This window comes from Myxine glutinosa, chromosome 7, assembly GCF_964187855.1.
Source record: "Myxine glutinosa chromosome 7, kmMyxGlut1.1, whole genome shotgun sequence".
Lineage (NCBI taxonomy): Eukaryota > Metazoa > Chordata > Myxini > Myxiniformes > Myxinidae > Myxine > Myxine glutinosa.
In genome coordinates, this window is record NC_136267.1 from 113855923 (window position 1) to 113877614 (window position 21692).

The window sequence follows — 21692 nt, forward strand, 5'->3', positions numbered from 1 at the left end:
GATCAGTGATCACCATCTCATCCCATCAAAGCTGCCGTTCTCAGGTCAGTCTTTACTTTTTTGAAACTGATTTATTCAACACAGCTCCTGGTCCTTACCGTCCCAGGTGAGAGGAAGGTGGCACGACCTGCAAGTCATGCCACATTCCTCGCAGCCGCCATCTTGTGTGTGTTTGGGTGTGTGTGTGTTCGTTCTTTCATTCGTTTGATATACAGTAACTTTGTCTTTCCTAAGGACAACCATTATTCAAAGAAAGATGTAGGGATGGTTTCACATGATCATGTCTTGTGATCATCCCTACCTTGTTTACATACTTTTTGGAGAAAGATCCCTACATCCTTTTGCATTAAAAAAGGTTTTATTGCTTGTTTCTTTGCTTTTTACTAGAAATATATATAGATGTTATACTACTGATTTACAAATGTTGTAGTACAAACTTTATGGACATGCTCACATACTAAAGGTACTGTACATACTTTATAGATGATCTAACATTCTAAATAGTATGTATGGGCAAATATGTCTTGCTGCTCCGCCTCTTCTGGCTGATTGACAGTCGTAGTCCCGCCCACCCCTGTGTTCCCTTCCTATTCCTTTACAAAGGAATACAGTTTTGTGTGATTTTTGGGGAATCCTTTCAAGGTATCAATATTATGATTGCAAATGATGCTGCACCAAATATAACTCTGTCATTTTCATTGAGAGAGGCAGCTCAGAAATACGCAGTCTGAAGATTATAATGATGATCAAACGAGAATAAGATTTCCCGTTTTTGACCGATCTCGGGTTTTTTTTCTTTTTTTTCTTTGCTTTTGCCATGGTCTGGAGTACTGAAAAGTGATCCCTGCCTTGACAATTAGCTGAACAGACCAGGTAGGTTCTCATATGTGCCTAAGTGACTTTTTGGAGAAGATACTCCAACTTTAGTTTTGTATGTAGCAGATGAGACCGACATGTTTTTCTGCGCCGTCCCTACATAGAGATGACTTGTGCACTCTCTTATAACCGGAAGAAACAAAATGAGTTACTGATGTAGCTTCAGGACAATCTTTATTCATGACAAGCTATCAGCCAAATAGGCCTTCTTTTTGGTCTTCCTCAACGAGAATATACACTCACTAGCATACACGAAAAGATACTCATGGGGAAAAGTTCCTGTGCTCATTTACACTGATGTGTTTGTTTTCATTCCTCATTTCACATCATGTGGTTTTGTCCTATCAGTATTTGGTGTTAAACATGAAATCGATATGCGAATGTCAACAACACATGTTGGTATTAACAACACACAACAACACCACATATGTCTCCTGTGGCTCAAATATGGGTGCGGTCAAAAGTCAGTTAACAGCTCAGTATCTGGTGTGATCACCATTTGTGTTGACACACGCTTGGCAACGGCACCTCATTGAGGACACAATATGGTTGAAGAAGGCTTGAGGGATGTCATACCAGATCTGTGCCAAGGCCATGGGCCAACATCTCCAGCTGGTTTTGAAGATGGCGCAATCGTTGGTTAATTTCATCCAACACATATTCTATGGGAGAAAGATCAGGCGAAATATCTGGCTGAGACGTGTGGGAATGTTCTGTTGTGCGATGAAGTCGGTGATGACTCGTGTGACGTGAGGACGCGCATTATCCTGTTGAAGTGTGATGTGACATCCATGAACCTGCGGGAGCGGGAGGATGTGAGGACAGAAAACGTATCTGTTATTGAGCAGCATGCCCTGTTGTCACAGTTAGTTGTAACACTGAAGTGTGACAATGCAGTACTTGATAAGATTTTGACAAACTTTCAAGAACTTTATACTGAACCAGTAATATGTGCCCCAATTACATCTTGTGATCACTGTGTTGTTATACACTACTGGTCAAAAGTTTTAGAACACCTCAATTTTTCCAGTTTTTATTGAAATTTACACCGTTTAATGTCCAGTGAATAACCTGAAATGGTACAAAGGTAAGCAGTAAACTGCTCGAGGTAAAAAAAAAAAAAAGAAGTTTAGGTTAGCAAAAATGGGAAAATAATGTAAATTGCACAGTTATATTGTAAAAAAAAAAAAGGCCTTCTTCAGGGAACAAGTAATGGGTTAGCAACTTACAGCTGTTCTGCAGCAATGTAAGTAAATTAAGCCTTGAAAGTTGATGCAAACAATTCCTACAGGTGTCCCAACCTTTGCTGATTACTTGATTACAAACCCCCCTGTCTGTATAAAAGCAGTATTGGAACAGACTGTTATTACACCCTCTGAAGCATTATTTGGACAATATTGCACTGCAGGAAGTAGTATATTGGAAACTGGAGGAAACTCTGACAGGAAGAGGTATGGCAGAACCAAAGCCACAACAGAATCAGAAGACAAGTTTTTGAGAGTCAACAGCTTGCATGATAGGCGGCTCACAGGACAACAGCTTCAAGCACAGCTTAACACTGGTCGAAGTAAGCAAGTCTCAGTTTCAACTGTGAAGAGAAGACTTCGAGCTGCAGGTTTGACAGGTCGAGTGGCAGTAAGAAAGCCATTGCTAAGATGGCAAAATAAGAAAAAGAGGCTTGCCTGGGCCATGAAGCACCGCCAGTGGACTACTGAAGACTGGAAGAAAGTCTTATGGACCGATGAATCAAAATTTGAAATCTTTGGTTCATCACGCAGGGTTTTTGTACGCTGTCGAGTAGACGAAAGGATGGTTCCTCAGTGTGTGACACCAACTGTCAAACATGGAGGAGGAAGCGTGATGATCTGTGGCTCTTTTGCTGGATCCAGAGTCGGCGACTTGCACAGAGTGACTGGCACCCTGAACCAAAAGGGTTACCACAACATTTTGCATCGCCATGCAATACCCTCGGTATATGCCTAGTTGGTCAGGGGTTCATCCTACAGCAAGATAATGACTCTAAACACACCTCCAGGCTATGTCAAAACTACCTTCGAGGAAAAGAACAAGACGGTAGGCTTCAAACCATGGAATGGCCAGCACAGTCTCCAGACTTAAACCCCATCGAGCTGGTTTGGGATGAACTGGACAGAAGGGTGAAAGCAAAGCAACCTGCAAGTGCAACACATTTGTGGGAACTTCTGCAACAGTGTTGGGAAGAACTTCCCGAACAATATTTGATTTCCATTGCAGAAAGAATGCCACGAGTGTGTTTGGCGGTTATATCTGCAAAAGGTGGCTACTTTGCTGAGTCAAAAATTTAAATTAAATTTTGTTAAACAAAATGATTCTATGATTTCTTTTTTATCTCCAATTGTTTATTTGTTCTATGCTTCATTTCAGAGTACATTGAGACGTTAAACTGCGTAAATTTCAATAAAAACTGGAAAAATTGAGGTGTTCTAAAACTCTTGACCGGTAGTGTCGCCCGACTGTATGACTCCATTCAACCTCTGAAATCCACCAGGTCTAAACAAAGACCTTTTCGGGAATCATCTATCCATAATTTTTGGACAGTGGATTACAGAGTATAATTGGGCTGATTTTAACTCTACCAATAATCCTGATGAGATGGCAGAAATTTTACACAGTACTCTTATGATGCAATACAAATGATGCTTTCAAGAGATGGTGATGAAGCGGAAACCTAGAGACAAACCATGGTTCAACGACAATCTTTGCCGTTTAATAGTACAACGGGACGCTGCACATGATATCGGTGATTTTGATTGATACCGTCAACTGAGGAATATAGTTCAGCGTCATATCAGAAAAGCTAAGGTATCTTACTTTCAGAACAAAGTCGAACACCTTCAAATATCAGAGCCTGGAAAATGACATAGACAGATCAGATTATTGACCAGAATGAAGAAGCAGTGCTATAATCTTGCTTTTGCTGACCAATCTCCTCACCAGCTGGCTAATGATCTTAACGAGCATTTTTTCCCGTGTCTGTACTGTTACCTCCGTTGGACCTTGCAACTCTTACAGCATATGTTCCGGCTGCTGTGCCTCCATCAACAATCCAGAAACACAAGGTTTAATTTCGTTTTAGACGTCTCAATGTTAAGGTTTACTAAGGCCTGGTGTTGGCTTAGCAGTTAGGGCGCCGGCTTGGGATCCTAGGATCCTGGGTTCGAATCCCGTTCGATCGCTGAATTAACGCCAGGGGGGTTGACTCAGCCTGTCATCCTTCCGAGGTCGGCAAATTGAGTACCATTTCACTGGTATTTCCCTGTGTGTCGCAAGAGGCGACTAACAGTGTTGGTGGCAGGAAGGGCATCCGGCCATAAAACATTGCTTCAAAAAGGGGACCACGGTGCTCGAAAAAGGCCAACCCCTGCTCTGCGGGGAAAAATGGCCTCTAAAGGTGGTTCAATGCATCTAAGGCACCTCATCCCAGTGATGTACCTACTCGTCTTTTCAAAGAGTTTGCACTGGAAATCTCAGGCCCTGTTACAAAGATATTTAACAAATGCTTACAGAATGGTTACTTCCCTGTTAAGTGGAAGTGTGCCTCAGTATGTGCAATTCATACGACTACTCGTGTCACTGAATTTGATCAGCTACGCCCTTCCTCAATTACCTGTGTTTTAGCTAGGGTGCTTCAGAGTTTTCTTGCTGACTGGTTGATGGTTGATTTTAAACCTCATATTGATCCTGCACAGTATGGAAAAATGAAAGGAAGTTCTATCAACCACTATTTAGTCCATATGCTGGATGTTATACATCGAAATCTTGACCAACGAGGTCATTATGCGAATATTTGCACTTTCGACTTTACCATGGCCTTCGAGCTGGTCAATCACTTCAAGGTAATCGAAAAGCTCATTCAGCTTGGGGTTGATGCTTCCATCCTACCTACAGTGTGCAGTTTCCTTTCCGATCATTCCCAGGTGGTTCGTTATCAAGGGAAGACATCAAATTATTTGTGTCTCTCCTGTGGAGTTCCACAAGGGACGAAACGAGGTCCAATTTTGTTCCTTGTTCTGGTGAATGACGTGGCTGTAACAACAGAATATCGTTGGAAATATGTGGATGATTTGAGCCTGGTTGAAGTGTTGAACAGAACTCGGCAAAGTTCGATGCAAGCCCATGTTGATGCACTTGGTGATTGGTGTTGCCTTAACGATGTTAGGCCAAAGCCGGAGAAATGTAAGATTATGCAAATATCTTTTCTTCAGAATGTTCCACCCCAATTAAACATGGTCATTGATAACATCCCTCTGCAAAGAGTTCAATCGTTCACTCTCCTTGGTGTTATAATCCAATCTGATCTGAAGTGGAATAGTCAAATCCAGCAGATGGTATCTCGTGCTGCTCGACGACTCTTCGTTCTTTGTACCTTGAAGAAATTCCATGTGAGTGCTCCTGATCTTGTTGAAATATACAAAGTGTACATTCGCCCTTTGCTGGAGTTTGGTGCCCGTGTGGAGTTCTGGCATTACAAGGGCTCAGAGCGATGAGATTGAACGACTCCAGAAGCGTGCGCTCCATTTTATTGCGTACCCTTCTATTCAGTCCTATGCGCAAAACTTTGTCAGTTTGGTTTACAGTTGTTGAGCGAATGCAGGAATGATTTTCTCTTGCATTTTGGCCTTGGTCTTCTAAAATGTGATCGTCACCGTGACATTCTTCCTCCTACCCGACAATCTGTGTCTCGATATAATATGCAACTCAGGAATACTCCACATCTTGACCTACCTCGGTTTAAGACTCAGAGATACAAGAATTCAACAATTCCTTTTTTGACTGAAATGCTTACTTCTGTTGTGTAGGTGCATAAAATCAATTACATGCATAATATCTGTTTGTTGAAGTTCTTAAGTTTTCAGCTATTTTAGGTTATTTTGTTGGTAGAAATTTGTTATATTTTTTATTGTTGTTTGATTATGTATGTTTGTTTATTCCATATACTTATTTTGATACATAATATGTATATTAATGTAATTTTATATGATTATTATTATTTTTATATACATTTTTAAGTTTTATGAAATTATTTTATTATTGTAAACTTGACAAATTTCAGTCTTCGAACTGCCTTGTCCAGTGTTTAATGATTTCAATAAACCAAAATGAATGGATGAATGAAAACTTCATCGGGGTACCGAATACCTGTCACGTTACCATTAATGACCTCCAGATGGGTTCTGTGACGTGTGGTGATGCCTCTCCATACCATCACGCTTCCACTGCCGAACGCCGTAACATTTCCCCTCCCATCGATAAACGTGACAACAACCATCACTACTGTCGAGATGGAACCTTGACTCATCTGTAAAGAGGATAGCAGCCCAGTCTTGTCTCCTGAATCCCAGAAGTTATCTACACCCAACTAGGCGCACATGACAATGACATGATAACAAAATCGGAAGTTGTCGTGGTCAGATGTTATGCTTATGTAACTGACAGTTTTAGCACTGATTGGTCGCAAGCCAGGAATGCTGCAAGCTGTCAAACTTGATGTCTGGGACTGGTTTCTAAGGTGCACTAACTGATACGATTATCCTGCCGACGTGACGTCGCACGTGGTTGACCAGAACGTGTACATTCTCTAATGTTACCAGTTTGTTGGTAACGTCTCCAGAGTGACAGTATGGTGTTCTAATGAACACCAAAATGCCTAACCACAACGTTTTGTGGAATTCCTGTCTCAAGCATGCCAATAGCACATAGACGTTAAATTTTGAGAAGGCGTGGCATCATGTTTACCATGTCTAGACGTCAATAAAAATGTTTTTCACAGCTGGGATGGTTCACTGAATCGTGCTGCGTTTCAATTTGCTCAGTGTCACGTGGCTCAGTGTACGTGCATGGCAGTTTGTGCATGCAGCTCACAGTATGCATGTGCAAATTCCGAATATTTAAGGGTAAACTGGCGAACATGTCAAGGCACATGTTGGCTGACCATTATATTGCTAGGGTACAAGTCAGGTTTTTTTGGTATATATAGTTTCAGGCTTCTTGGTTTATGGAAGAGCTTGAGAACAGTGGGACAATGAACGGACGGGGAGACATAAGAGGGAAGGAAACAGCAACCTGCAAACAGATGGGTAGCGGTAGGTGACAAAAGATCACAAGCCAAAATCACAACTGGCCCCCAAATCCTGTCATCCCTTTCTTTTCATTTGTGCAGTTTGAGATTGTTCCTGAAGACACTCCTCAAAACCCATTTGTTGCCTCGTCTGCAGCAGCATGCCTCGCAAGCCTGCTGCGTTCCCTGCATTCATCTCGGTAAACTTTTATTGAGTTTCACAGTTGTTGAACCTGAAATGGGGGGCTTTGTTGACATTTAATATTGCGATATTTAATTTTTTTTATTTATAGAAATCGTAATTATTATATTGTACCAACAACTGGTGTTACTTCCAGTATTGGAAATGTGCCTCATGTGTAGTTGACATATCCTTTAGGCTTTTCTTCAACACTTGGGAGATGTTATATCTGGCTTGCAGATTGTGCTGTATCATTTGTGGAGATGGGCAGTATTTGTTTAGAAGGGAGTTGTGAGATGACTAGGTTCCTATTGCAAACCTATACTCTGTTTTATCACCAAAATTTGGGTGTTTTGATGCCTTTTACCAGGTTTTTAGCTATGACGAAGAGACTAAACAGTGAGCACGCATTGTGTGTGAAATGTGCCCTTTAGAGGCAAGACGCTGCCAGGTGTAACAACAGTCGGTGCAGATTTCTTTGGCTTCTCTCATCCAACAATCCAACATCTCATCCAGAGCTGCCCGGGTGCACGCAAATGTACCGGGTAACGTTTTGCATCAATTAGTCACCCATACAACGCCTCCTTTATGCATTTATCTGCAGTTGTTTTCATCAACTGCCCATCTCTACTTGATTTCCTTGGCCAACCTAGCTGTTTTCTATTGCTAATGTACACAAGTGGTTTCTTTCTTTTTCAAGACATTCCAAATTGTTGTATTTGTTGTGCCCACTTTTTGTGCTATGGTTCTAATTGAATTATTCTGTTCTTTCAGCTTTCAAATTGCTTGCTTTACATTCATAGACAGTTCTCTGGTCTTCATGTTGATTTATGCCTCCTGACTCTAAAGACAGATTCCCAAGGCAAAAGCAAAGGCAAAAACCAAGGCTAGACATTCACAGCTATTTTATGTGTGAACAATCAATGCAACAAGAAATTCCTGAGCAATAAGAAACACCTGCCAGTCATTTGTTCCAATACTTATGCTTACCTAAAATGGGGTGACTGAACATAAGTACTATTGTTTTGCACTGGTAAAACATATATCAAACATACTGTTACGGTCCGCGGTTAAGGATGTTATATTTGCCGAGCGGAGGCTCCGCGACCGAACAGTTGTTCCCCGACTAAACCCGATTCACCCAAACGTTGGCCGTATCGCGCCACAGATACTCAATGTGGAAAAGACTAAGACGACGAATGCAAAGAGGAAGAAGAAGACGTACAGAAGAGTAACGGGGTTTATTATTATTTACACACATAAGCAAAAAGAGCAGTCACGGGTATTTACAGCGGACATGAAAACGCAGGTGACACAGTGAAAATTACTAGCTTATACAGACTTAGTTACTACCCAGGACAGCACGAACAAAACAAACTCACGTACGCAAATGGGGAACTTGCAGGCAGGAATGGCTGGAAAGGATGAGCAGGTGGGATCACAGGGCACAGCGAGCAGGTCCACTCCGGGCGGGAAACGGGGAGCCGGCAGCTCCTTGTAAACCGCTTTACAGCGCACGCCGGCAGCTCCTGGTAATCCGCTTTACAGCGCACGCCGGCAGCTCCTGGTATTCGGCTTTACAGCGCACGCCGGCAGCTCCTTGTATTCCGCTTTACAGCGCACGCCGGCAGCTCCTTGAAATCCGCTTTACAGCGCACGCCGGCAGCTCCTTGTATTCGGCTTTACAGCGCACGCCGGCAGGGTCACTCGCTGGTTGAAACGGGGCTGGACTCATCTGCCGTATCTCTTTGCAACTCGTTCGTAAAAGTTCCTCTGCTTTCTCTTGGACCCTTTCTTTGTCGTGTACCTCTCCACGCAGCTCAGCTCGTATTCCCTTCCTCTCACTTCTCTCCAGCGCGGGACTGACACGCCCTCCACGGTTTCGGTACCGCCCTCTCCCCCGTGCTCTGTTTCGTGACCTTGTATGGTAATCCCACGGGCTTGTCTCCTTATTTGGGCATGGGGCTGAACAGCCCCGCCCTTCGTGGCGCTCCCTGGGCTTGCCTCTCCCTGGCGACCCCGCCCCTCCTGTTCAAACAGAGCATGGAGCACATATTCACTATCGCAGCGAAATGAGAGGGCGTGCATCCCACGCTTGTGAACTGCTTTACCCACAGATGGAGAGTTTGGCTGGGAAATGGAATGATTGAAGGGGAGCTATTCTTAATTGATTCGGTGCAATGGAGTGTCATTCTAATGGAAGACAAGGCCTTACTCTAAAACACATAATAAGATATAAGCTACTGAACAAGGGTTTTATCGGGTCCTGCAATGTGGTGTTTCATGGAATAACTACCGGGACGCCCTTTTTACCTTTACACAACTCTGGAGGCAGGAGGGGCCATATCCAACCAATGTTACACAACAATTTACCACTACAATACACACAATCAAAAAAATGCAATCCTCATATCCGCAACAATACGTTAAAATGCCGCAATAAATAAAAGTTGTCCTTCTCTGTACTCTTGCCTCGTATTCATCTTTTGATCTCAAATCCAAATTTCTTGAGTATGTAGCAATAATAACAAATTTGACTTCACTGTTCCAATACTTATGGAGCGTTGGCCTGGTGTTGGCACTGGCTGGTGTTGGCTTAGCGGTTAGGGTGCCGGCTTGGGATCCTAGGATCCTGAGTTCGAATCCCGGTCGATCGCTGAATTAACACCATGGCGGTTGACTCAGCCTGTCATCCTTCTGAGGTCGGCAAACTGAGTACCAGCTTGCTGGGATGAATGATCCGGTGTGTACCCCGATTTAGAATAGGTACACCGTATCCCTGCGCATGCATCGTAAGAGGCGACTAAGGGTTGGTGTCAGGAAGGGCATCTGGCCTTAAAAACATTGCCTCAAACAGGGCCCCACGAGGTCATGGGGCCCGCAAGGCTAACCCCCGCTCTAGCAGGGAAAATGGCCTTTAAAATGCATGTTGTTGTGTTGTGTATTGAGAAGGGGCTCTAAAGAAAGGGCAAACAATAAATCAGAGACTGGGCAACCTTGCCTTACCCCTCTCCGAACCTTGATGGGGGGAGCCAACACATTATTAATCTTAATTAAACTAAATATGTCTGTGTATAGCAAGGAAATGTAGGATCGAAAGTTTGCTACGAGGTCGCATGCCTCGAATACCTGATGCATAAACTTATGGCCAATACTGTCAAATGCCTTTTCAAGATCAAGCGACATCATTCCAAAATCTTTTTGCACACTGTTACCATCAATGAGATCTCTGATTAAAGAAATATTATCATGGATGGATCTTCCAGAAACACAGTAACTCTGTTCTGGTAATACCAGATCACCAATAACCTTTTAAAATCGATTAGCCAGTACTTTTGAAAAAAGCTTGTAGTCCATGCACAGCAGGGAGATCGGTCGCCAGTTCGCCATAAGCAGGGGATCTCCAGTTTTTGGGAGCAAGCATACTATGGCTCTTCTAAAACTCAGCGGCATTTTACCAGTCTGTAAGGAAGCTTCCAAAACATTCAGCAACTCGGGGCTTGAAAGGTCCCTAAAGGTCAGTAAGAATTCGGGAGGTAGACCGTCGATACCCGGAGCTTTCCCAGAACTCATGGCACAAGAGCACATGTTAGCTCAGGGGGGGGGGGGGGTGATTGGTGCATCTAGCTCCAACCGTTGAGCCTCAGTTAGGAAGAGGAAGTGAGAGGTTAAATCCATCATTGTATCATTACAAACAGTCTGCTCTTCAAAAAGTTTTGCATAAAATTTAATAATGCTGAATCTAATATCACCCTCATTAACAACAACATTGCTCTTGGGTCCAAAATGGAAGAAATTTGCCGTGATGGGTTGCTTAGAGATTCTAAATGAAAGAAAGACTTGTTTTGGGTGTCTGATAATTTTACATTCTGTATTCTAAGTATAATTAACGTACCGGCTGCGTTCTCTTGAACTAAATTTCTTAAAAGAGCTTTCTTTTCAAGCAGTAACCAGTAATTGATGTCATTATTTTCATTAGACAATTTGCTCTCCAACTGTAGAATATCTGATTCCAACTGGACCATTGTAATGTGCTTGTCGTTTGTGCTACGCGATTGGAAACACTGACAAAAATCCAGAATTTGAGATTTCATGTTATCCCACCATATGTGGGATGAAGAAAAGGAGGATTTTTTTGATACTAGACTTGCCCAGAAAAACACGAAAGGCTTCTTTAAACACACAGTCTTTTAGAATTCTAACATTAAACTTCCAATAAGTGTTCCTATTTGTGGGTTGAGGAAAGGAAAGGTCTAGGGTTACCATATGATGGTCTGAAAACAAGGAAGGGAAAAGGTTTGAAGAAACAACAGTATTCTTAAAGGGTGTGTTAATGTACCATTGGTCAAGCCTTGCCAAGTATACCCGATTATTGGCGCATCGACACCAGGTGTATTGGGATACGTTAGGGTGGTGTGACCGCCAAACATCTAGTCGACCTACAGTGTTAAACAAATGGGATAAATCTACATGGGACTCGGGGTGGGGTTCATTAGAATTTATATATATCGATGGCTCGAAGGTGCAATTAAAATCACCTCCGATACACACACAATGATCAAAATCGACCAATCTCAACTGATTGATCATAGAGGTGAAAAAGGACTTGCGTTCTACGTTATCACATGGTGCATACACATTGAAAATGGTGCAATGAAAGTTATGACTGATTAGTTCAAGAGAACTAAGCCAGCCTTTTATCATTTCCTAAAAATGACATGACTCGCATACCAGGCCTGGTTTCAGTATATAAAAAAAAACTTCAGCAGATGAAGCTGTCAAATTGCTGAAATAGCATTGGCCTTTAAGAAGTTGATGCCAGTCATGTTCTACATTAGGTGTGATGTGAGTTTCTTGTAGTAAGATCACATCTACCTTTTTACGTTGAAACAAATTCTTTACTTGAACCTGGTGGAGGTGGTTAGCACCATCACCGTTCATATTTAGAGTTGCGAGTGTTATGGTTTTCATTCTTTGTTGGTGAAGTTAGTCTGTGCCTGGGAAAACTACGTATGTAGCGTGTGATGCTACGCTACGTGTAAAACTACGTGTGATGAATTTCCGAAGCCTGTGATATTGTGATTTAGTCATGTCAAAACCGTCAGGCGTTTTCATTATGGCTTTTGCAGTGTGAATGAATGACACCAAATCAGAGAAGTGGTCTTTAATGACTATGTTCCGCTGTCTATGTTTCATTAGGAAACGACACAATGAGTTGAGGGGATATTTGAGACTGAGGTATTGACGATTGCGACAGCTCAGTCACTTCGACCTCATCTTCGGACTCTGATAGGTCAGATAATGTCCCACCAAGGTCTTGGGCATTACTCTAGGCTGTCACAAACTTCTCTCAAGGCACCTTCAGGGATTTTATTGGGTGCTGCGGTCCACACTCACCAGCACACTGGTGTTTATTCTCTATGTTTGCATTTTGAGAATTGGTTCTAGATCCCTGCAAGGCCAGGCTTATGATCTCCATTTGTAAGATCGAGCGATTAGTTTGGTCTCCAGTTGGCTCAGCTACTGAAGGAGGGACCAGCAGATCCCCGTTGTCAGGATCAAAAATGGCCACAGTCTTTGAACTGTTGCAGCTTTCATTTTCAGAACCTGAAGGATTGGTAATGGTTTGATTTCCCCTTTGGGGTTCATTCGTCATTTTCTGTTCCCGTTTTGTTCTCTTTTTCAGAGACAGTGTGTCTGTCCAAGAAAACCTTCTTTACCGAACTAGGAAGGTTAGTTGTTAATGGTGCTCTTCGTTTTTTTGTTTGTACAACAAGTTCTTCGTTCATGGGTTCGTCAGCAGAGTTGACATCACTAAGTGCCATCTCACCGGGTTCAGAAAACACTGAGGTGATAGAGGCACAGCTGGGGCATCATGAAGCAGAGTTGGGGCATCAGAAAGCACGGTTGGGCCATGAGGGAGCACGGTCGGGGCATCAGTAAGTACGGTCGGGGCATCAGGAAGCACGGTCGGGGCATCAGGAAGCACGGTCGGGGCATCAGGAAGCACGGTCGGGGCGTCAGGAAGCACGGTCGGGCGTCGGGAAGCACGGTCGGGGCATCGGGAAGCACGGTCGGGGCGTCGGGAAGCACGGTCGGGGCGTCGGGAAGCACGGTCGGGGCGTCGGGAAGCACGGTCGGGGCATGAAGGAGCATGGTCGGGCGTTTTCTTTGTATGCCTCCATTGACGAAGTCGCTGGTTGTCCATCCGTCCGTTTGGTTGTCCGTTCAAAGACTGACGTGTCCAAAGGCTCCACAAGCATACATTTGGTACTCGTGGTTGTCTACCGATATTTTAAAGGTTATATTTAAACCTGTATTGTCGCCGCGATCAGGAAGCACCATGAATACCTGTCTCCAGAAACTCATCATGTGCTACACACGTTCACCACGGTACCCGAGAGGAATCATCGAGATTCGGGAAATGACCTTTTTGTACTGGGACAGAACAGCCATTAGCTTATCATTAGAAATAAACGGAGCAACGTTCGAAATAATCATTTTCATTGCTGGTTTATCCATCGGAGATACCGTGATGAAATGATCGACTTGCAATGATAGACCGGCACTAACAACATCTTGTACGAAACTTTCGTCCGACACGAACACAACAGACTTTTGGTTCATCCGTGACGTGGCACGGACATTTTGATCGCCGATAACGTCTCCTACAGCAAGGATAATGTCCTCAGTAGGAACCCCTTCGGGTAGAATGCACATGAATGCTTGTTAGGGTTTCAAAACCTTCCTGTCGTGCGTGAACATTCGCCATATCGGCGATGTTTCACCTTTCCACCTTAACCAGGTGGAAAGGACACATTAAAAATAGACCGAAATAAAAGAATAACTAATAAAGTGCTTTTTAAGTGAGTGAGGATTAATACAGTCCCGACGGAGCAGGTAAACTGCACTGAATGGGCCTGTTCTTACCTTTGGGCACTTCTCTCACTCTCTGTCTCAAGGGAGGGAAGTGAGGGACAGGTGATAATGAAGACAGGGTAAACAGACACAACAAAGGCACAATGAAAAAAGCCAAGAAAGCCAAAAGCGTGGGGAGGACAAAATCAGCACGAGCACAGAGCTACAACACCCGAACACGAGTGTACGCCATCTTGCCCCGCCCAGCACACAAACGGCCAGCAGAGGGTGAGAGAGGGTGAGAGTGAGAGAGAAAGAGAGAGAAAGAGACACAGAGAGGGGAAATTGGAGCAGATCAGAATATGATGAAAGCAGATAACACAAAAAGATGAAAACTACAATGTTGTGTATCAAAAAAAAAAAAATTCACAACTTTTTCAATGAGTCGACCGGATGACAGCGACGAATTGTATGACAATGCGGGACTGCATTGCAGGCATGTGTAATAAGATGAATCCAAGTCTCAACGAAGGAGATGACCAGTTTTAATGAACAGCACAGCAAGCAAAGTCACTCGGCCTCGTATATCCCATCCGGACTCTCCAGCCCCCACTCCTTCGCCTAGGCCACGCCCTCCGCTCACATATTCATATGACATCCCCCTTTCTCCAAATTTTTTTTTTTGAAAAGTTCATACAGAGCATCAAATGGGCTGGAATCATAAGGAGAGAGAGAAACAAACAAAAAATAAAATCACAGTATTACCGGATGAAATGCATTGCAGTTCAGGATGGCTGTCTAACCACATATTTACATTAGCTAGACCACGAGGAATCAAATGTCCAGCCTGATAGGCCGTCTGACCGTGCGACCAGATCGCGTTTGGGATGCTGGTGGTGTGGAAGGCACTTGGTTATGTGTAGATGATGGTGGCTCCTCATCAGCACCCAGTTGTCCCTTGGCAATGGCATGATCAACATCGGTATATCCGAGGGAATTCTGGAACATCTCGGGCTCCGGCCGCCTTTGCTGGGTGTTTTGAGTGGGTCGGTGGTGGCGATTCCGCCTCAGGGTGTTTCCTGTTTCCGTGACGACTTTGTACGACCTGGGTTCGAGGCGGGTGGTGGACACAATTGCTGGTTCCCAAGTGTGGGACCGCCCAGCCTCCTCGAGAACCCGAACTTGTTGGCCCGGGTGAAGTGGCCCAAGATCAGGGCCAGCCCAGCAGTCAAAGTATTCTTTTTGGGATGCTAGCCGACGTTCAAGTGCCTCTAGGGTTGAGTCCCGATTCGGTGCTATGTTTGGCACCTTGGTAGGCAGGTTGGATTTCATTTTGCTCTGATTCAGTAGCTCAGCAGGTGATACGAGGTGGCTGTCGATGGGCGTGGTCCTCAAAATGAGGAGGGCCATGTGTGGGTCAGCACCAAAGAGCTCTGTTTTGTGTAGAGTGTTCTTTATGGTTTGCACTTGGTGTTCTATGAAGCCGTTTGATTGCGGGTAATGTGGGCTTGAAGTACGTAGGTTGAAGCTCCAGTCCTCAGCAATTTTTTTTAAAGCGCGGCTGCTAAAATGGCCTCCATTGTCGCTCATGAGAGTCTCTGGAATGCCCTGCTCTGAAAATACCAGCCGCAGAATACCAATTACGTCGTTACTCGTTGCCCCTGTTGGAAGTTTTCGAACAATGGGGAACCTGGAGTACACATCAGCGAGCAGGAGGTAGTCATGTCCATCTAGGTGGAATAAGTCTGCAGCCAGTGTTTGCCATGGCCTGGTCGGGATCTCATGTGGGATCATTGGTTCCTGGGACTGCCGACGCTGATGGGTCTGGCAGATGTGGCAGGAGCCAATCCAGTTTTCAATGTCCTCGTTCACCTAGGGCCAGAACACCCAATTGTATGCTCTGAGTTGCGTTTTGAGGATACCGAGGTAGCCCTCATGTAGCTTTCTGAGGGTTTCATGTTGTAAACTGGCAGGGATAAGGAGCCGGCCCCCCTTCCACATGACACCTTCTTCAACACTCAGCTTATCGCGATAATTCCAGTATGGCCTCAGTTCACTGGGCAGATCCTGGCGCCTTTCCAGCCAACCAGTCATGATGACTCTCCTGAGCGTGGTTAGGAGGGCATCTGCGTCTGTTGCTTGCTGTACTTGCTGCGTCTTCTGATGGCTGAATTGGAGGTGCTCCACTTTAATGTCAAGCTGGATAGTTGGTGCTTACGTTGGTGCCAGCAAGCGAGACAGTCCATCGGCTAGGAGCATGCCTTTGCCAGCTTTTTACCCATCTCAAAGATGATCAAGAGAAATGGGAGGCACCTGAGCTAAATTTCAAGTGTCATAGCAAAGGGTATGATTACTTATGTCAATGTGATATTTCAATTTTTTCTTTTTAATAAATTTGCAAAACTTTTTAAAATCATGTTTTCACTCTGTCATTATGGGGTATTGAGTGTAGATTGATGAGGGAAAAAATGAATTTAAACGATTTCAGCATAAGGCCGAAAAAAATATATTGCTGGTCTCTGGTCAGACCAAAGTTCCAGAATTTATGCGGTGATGCGGTTTTTTTTTTCTTTCTTTTTTTCGAAAAGCATGGATTGCATATATAAAAGTGTTATTTTTTGTGTCCTCATGCATTGCGGTCCTCCTCATCTGCCGTGGCGCCGTCCAGAGAGAAATTAAAGTCAGCCAATGGGACTGGTAGGCCTTTTTGTAAATAATGAACACAAGCTTAAGTTATTTTAAAATGTATTTATTCTGAAAATCATTAAGTTCTTCAAGCATATTATAGACTGTCATTTCGTTCTCGAGATCGCCTCGCCGTACCGTCAAACATTCCAATGCGTCGATCGCGTCAACACTGCGCATGCGCAAGTGGTTTAACAGGCCGATGGCCTCCCACGATCTCTTCTCCCAGTCCACCAGATTATCACAGACACTTACAACTTCATGACAGACGAGATAGGATCCAGGCCTAACTAACGAGACCACCCGCAGCTCTCTAGGCCTTCTGGTTGCTTCACACGAACCCGACAAAGAACGTCTTCGTTTCAATAAATGACAATATCTAGCCGATTGGATTCATGACGTCACGGCACACAAAACTACTCATATCTTTGGAACGGCTGGTTGGATTTTGACAGACTAAACGTAGTTTTGTAGGGGAGAACCAATGGCGACCCTCACAGACCCGTATTTCCCGAGATAGCACGCCGGCAACAACAGGCGCGCGCTGTTGTAGGTACTGTTGGAAATTAAAAAGAAAAAAAATTGTTGACGCGCAGGGTCAAAATCGATGCGCGCGCTGACCACAGACCGGAAATATATTTTTCTCGGCCTAAGGCTGCAACATAACAAAATGTGAAAAAGGTGAAGGGGTCTGAATACTTTCTGAATGCACTGTATACACACACTTTATACCCCTTTAAAAGATATATATTTTAAGTTGTAACATGCTGGCTCAATGACCTAATGGATAAAGCATCAGACTCCCAAACTGGGGATTGTAGGTTGAAATCCTGTCTGGGTTGAATTTTTTTCCCCCTTACTTATTCAAGTCTTTTATTTTGTCATGAATAGTCTTGTATGATGAACAAATGCATTTTGTTCGTATTTAAAATGTATCTTGTGAAGAATTCCAGGGGCATAGAAAAGGCCCCTTTATATGGGACTAGCTGAGGTACCCGGCTTCGCCCGGGTTGAATAAGAATAAGACAAATATATTGTTATGAATTTTGGTAGAGCAACATCTAGAGCGAGGTAGATCTGATAGGTAGGTATTCGACTGTCGTGACAGGGACTCTACATGTAATAAGTTCTTGATGTTTAGGCGTTTGTCGGGGTAATATGTATGATTGTGGATCTACCTGGAGATTCGGGTGTTAAATAGTGAGGGATTAAAGGTAACGCCCCTGTGAGTTTCACCTAGTAGTCAAACCTTTGTCCATTATGGCACTCCAAACCACATAAACATTAGTTAGGTCCTTAGCGCAACATTAAATAATTCCTTTCCCTGACAATGACTTCGGAACAAACGGACAGGAAACCAGGCCAAAACCACCGCCACAATTGGCCGCCACCGTTTACACCTCCAAGGCCTACAAACCTCGCCTGGCACGTGTTATAACACAAGGACCGCGGGGGTCGGGGACGGGAGAGTGGAGTGATGCCGCAGAGGGCGTGACCTGGGCGAACCGGCGAGTTGGGAGGCTTTTGATTGGCTGAGGAGTGCGCCAATGTGACGTCATCGGCCAGAGATATTAGCGACGGTCGGACGCCTTTTGGGAGAGTTGGCACGGAGAGTTGGCACGGAGAGTTGGCACGGAGAGTTGGCACTGAGAGTTGGCACTGAGAGTTGGCATAGGGAGTTGGCACTGAGAGTTGGCACTGAGGAGTTGGCAGCTGGCACTTGGCACTTGGCAGTTGGTTGCCAGCACTCCCGCGCCAGCACTCCCGCAGAGAGTCGAGTCAAGTGGAGTCGTTTGCTTTGTGCAGCCCTGCGTGGGACCTTTGGAGCAAGGGAGCTCGTGGTGTGGGTGTGCCGTTGAACCGACGAGGCCTGGTGGTGCTCGGGGCCGTGGAACTTGGAGCGAGGCGTGCCGCGGGACGAAAGGAGCCGGGTGTTGGACGGCGGCCACCAAGACGACAAGGACGAGATAAGGCCGTACCCGCGAATACACTTTGCATAAAACTAAAAGACGTGTTATTTTCGTATTCATCTCCCTCGTATCGTGTTTGAAATCTGTTGTGCGTGGGATCCCAATTTAGGCTTATTAGAGTTACTAGGGCATGCCCGTACTATATCTATATCTAAAATTATATCCCCCCCCCCTCTATTTACATGAAATGGTTTGGTCCAAAGCGAACGGCTTGCGAGTACGGTGACAATCCCCCCCCTCTATTTACATGAAATGGTTTGGTCCAAAGCGAACGGCTTGCGAGTACGGTGACAATCCCCCCCTCTATTTACATGAAATGGTTTGGTCCAAAGCGAACGGCTTGCGAGTACGGTGACAATCCCCCCCCCCCCCCCCCCCTCTATTTACATGCAATGGTTTGGTCCAAAGCGAACGGCTTGCGGAGTTTGGTAAAGAAATCGCCATAGCTCGGTAACTACTTGTCCGATTAATATGAAACCTTGAAAAGGCACATCCTCGGGTCCCCAGCAATATACCTGGCAAGTTTCAAGTATATCGGACCGGTAGTTGTCGAGAAACAGCGGTCGCATACACACACACAGACACACACATACACACACACACAGAGATTACTGGAATTATAGATAGATTAGTATTACCGGCGCGTGCTTTTTTCACTGTTATTACTTTTCAATAATAAATCCTTATATTATTTTCTATATATATCTGAACGCAGTTTCCTGTTGGATTTTAATAGATAAGGCTGCGGAGCTTGCTGTGTCCGCCATTCCGCGCGTTTAACTTTGTGTTGATTTGGAATCCGCCATTGAGTTTTCGCCTCGGGAGTGTAAAGCCTCGCAATCAGCCATCCGCAACTGTGGTGTTAATTGCGGTTGCGTAACAATATGATGAAAAGAACATGTATATTTTAGAGCAATATCACAGTACATTTCCTACATGACGTTTTTTCAATTTTCAATTTCTCAAAACCTCTGGGTATACAACATTTCTGGTGCCAAGACATAAAGATTGCTTGGTTTTCCAACCCTCGAGCAGCCCACGTACAGCTGGCCATGGGCAAACACTTGTTCTGTGAAGTTCAGGCCTACAACCTTCATTGATTGCCCATGCGCCCTGTTGATGGACATAGCAAAACATAGCCTGATGGGGAACTGAAACCTCTTGAAGGAGAATGGAAGGTCAGGTGGAATAAGTGGTATCCTTGGAATGAATACTTTCTCTCCTCTGTATTGTCCTGAGAGGATGGTTGCCTCTAGGACATGCGGCATCATTTGCTGGATTGTCAATCGTGTTCCATTACACAGCTTTGGTGGATCAAGATTCCTTAGATGCATGATTGGTGCTCCCACCTTGAGAATCAACCTGTGTGTTGGGAGTCCTTGAGGCTGAAGACTGTTGAGAAACTCAGTTGGGAAGTTTACTGCCTGTTCTTCATCTGTAAATTTGTCAAGAGAATCATAATTTCTTTCATGACCGGGAAGTTGGTGGAGGAGCAAATTGTTGATCTCTTGAACAGCATTGTTCTTGGGGGCCAAAATGGCTCTTTCGGCAAGCCATGATGAGTCCTGGAACTGGGTCTCCATATTGGGAAAGGCCTTCTTGATCAAGTCATCTTTTGTTTCAACAAACTGTCCAAATGGTAGAGTTATTTGTTCTGATGCATCTTGAGGGTATAGGCCATTGACAACTTTCAAAAGCTGGCTTGAGAACTCCCCTGCAGTGTTGTCACCAAGAAGGTGGACTCTCATGTTGGTATTCAGGGTAAGTCTTTGCACATGTGGCCAGAGGAGATAAGAAGACTTGATACAGGCCTTGACTTGATCTGCTCTTGTGCCCCGTTGGATGACTGGGAGAGTCTGACGAAAGTCTCCAGCCAGAACAGTTGTCACACCACCCATGATTTTCTTGTTGTTGCGAATATCTTGGAGTGTTCTGTTCACTGCTTCGAATGCCTGCTTGTGGTTCATAGTAGCCTCATCCCAGATGATGATTTTGCACTGTTGAAGGATCTTGGCGTTTGCTGAATTCTTGCTAATGTTGCAGGTTGGGGTGTCTTGCTTGGTCAAATCCAAAGGCAGTTTGAAAGTTGAGAGTGCTGTCCTTCCTCCTTCAAGAAGTGTAGCTGCAATTCCACTTGAGGCCACAGCCAGAGAAATTTCCGACTTTTGACGAACCTTGGCCAGGATGATATTAATGAGGAATGTTTTTCCTGTCCCGCCAGGAGCATCGAGGAAGAATATCTTGCCAGCATCATCAGCGCGGTCCGTGTCGTCGTGGTAGCGGACCGACTCTCTCTCTCTCGTCTCATCTGCCTCGTCTCCCGCTCATCTCTTTCTGCCTTGGTGGTCGACTCCTTTTCTCTTCCTGGCTCATCTGTTGAAGTAGTCCGCGGCGGCGCTTATATCACGCGCCTTGCAAATCAACCCGCGCGCACTTCGCTCCGCCTACCGGTGAGCACGTCTCGGCCCTGACTGGTCGCGAGGGTTCACCGGCACCTCCCTTCGTGACACGTTGATGGGGCCATGCCCTCGTCAGAGTATTGATCAGTTTGAACTTTTACCTGATGTTCACTTGTCAAATGCACAATTACAAATGAGGCCCGGTTTTTTAAACCATTAAAATATAAAGTAGCCTATAACCACCGGAATTTTATGCTGAATCCGAATCTGTGTCTAAAACGTTTCTCCGATGTGTAGTTCTTGAGTTATAAGCGGACATCCAGACAGACACACACACACACACACACACACACACACACAGACACTCCTCCTTTATTTATATAGATGTGCCATGTGGCAAACTATAGAAAAGAAGGGACATTCTTGGGTAAAATTCCAGGGGCATAGAAAAGGCCCCTTTCTATAAAGGGCATAGAAAGGGGCGCCCTACATGTGGCAAATAAAATACATTTACTTCGTCTTGCAGCTGTATGAATCAAATTGGAGCCCCTTTATATGAACTTTTCTTGAGCATTACTTGGTTCCTCCTTAGAACACAAGGGTAGTCCAGCACAAACATTTTTGAA

The 21692-nt window shown here is 44.6% G+C and overlaps 1 protein-coding gene across 1 annotated transcript in view; it reads left to right on the forward strand.

The window, feature by feature from the left end:
- Positions 1-7062: 7062 nt before the first annotated feature.
- Positions 7063-21692, forward strand: part of LOC137431549 (uncharacterized) — a 39097-nt gene continuing 24467 nt past the window's right edge. The window contains exons 1-2 of the mRNA XM_078782161.1: positions 7063-7173; positions 7589-7699. The gene's annotated coding sequence lies outside the window, so the exon portion shown is untranslated. The remainder of the gene's footprint in view (positions 7174-7588; positions 7700-21692) is intronic.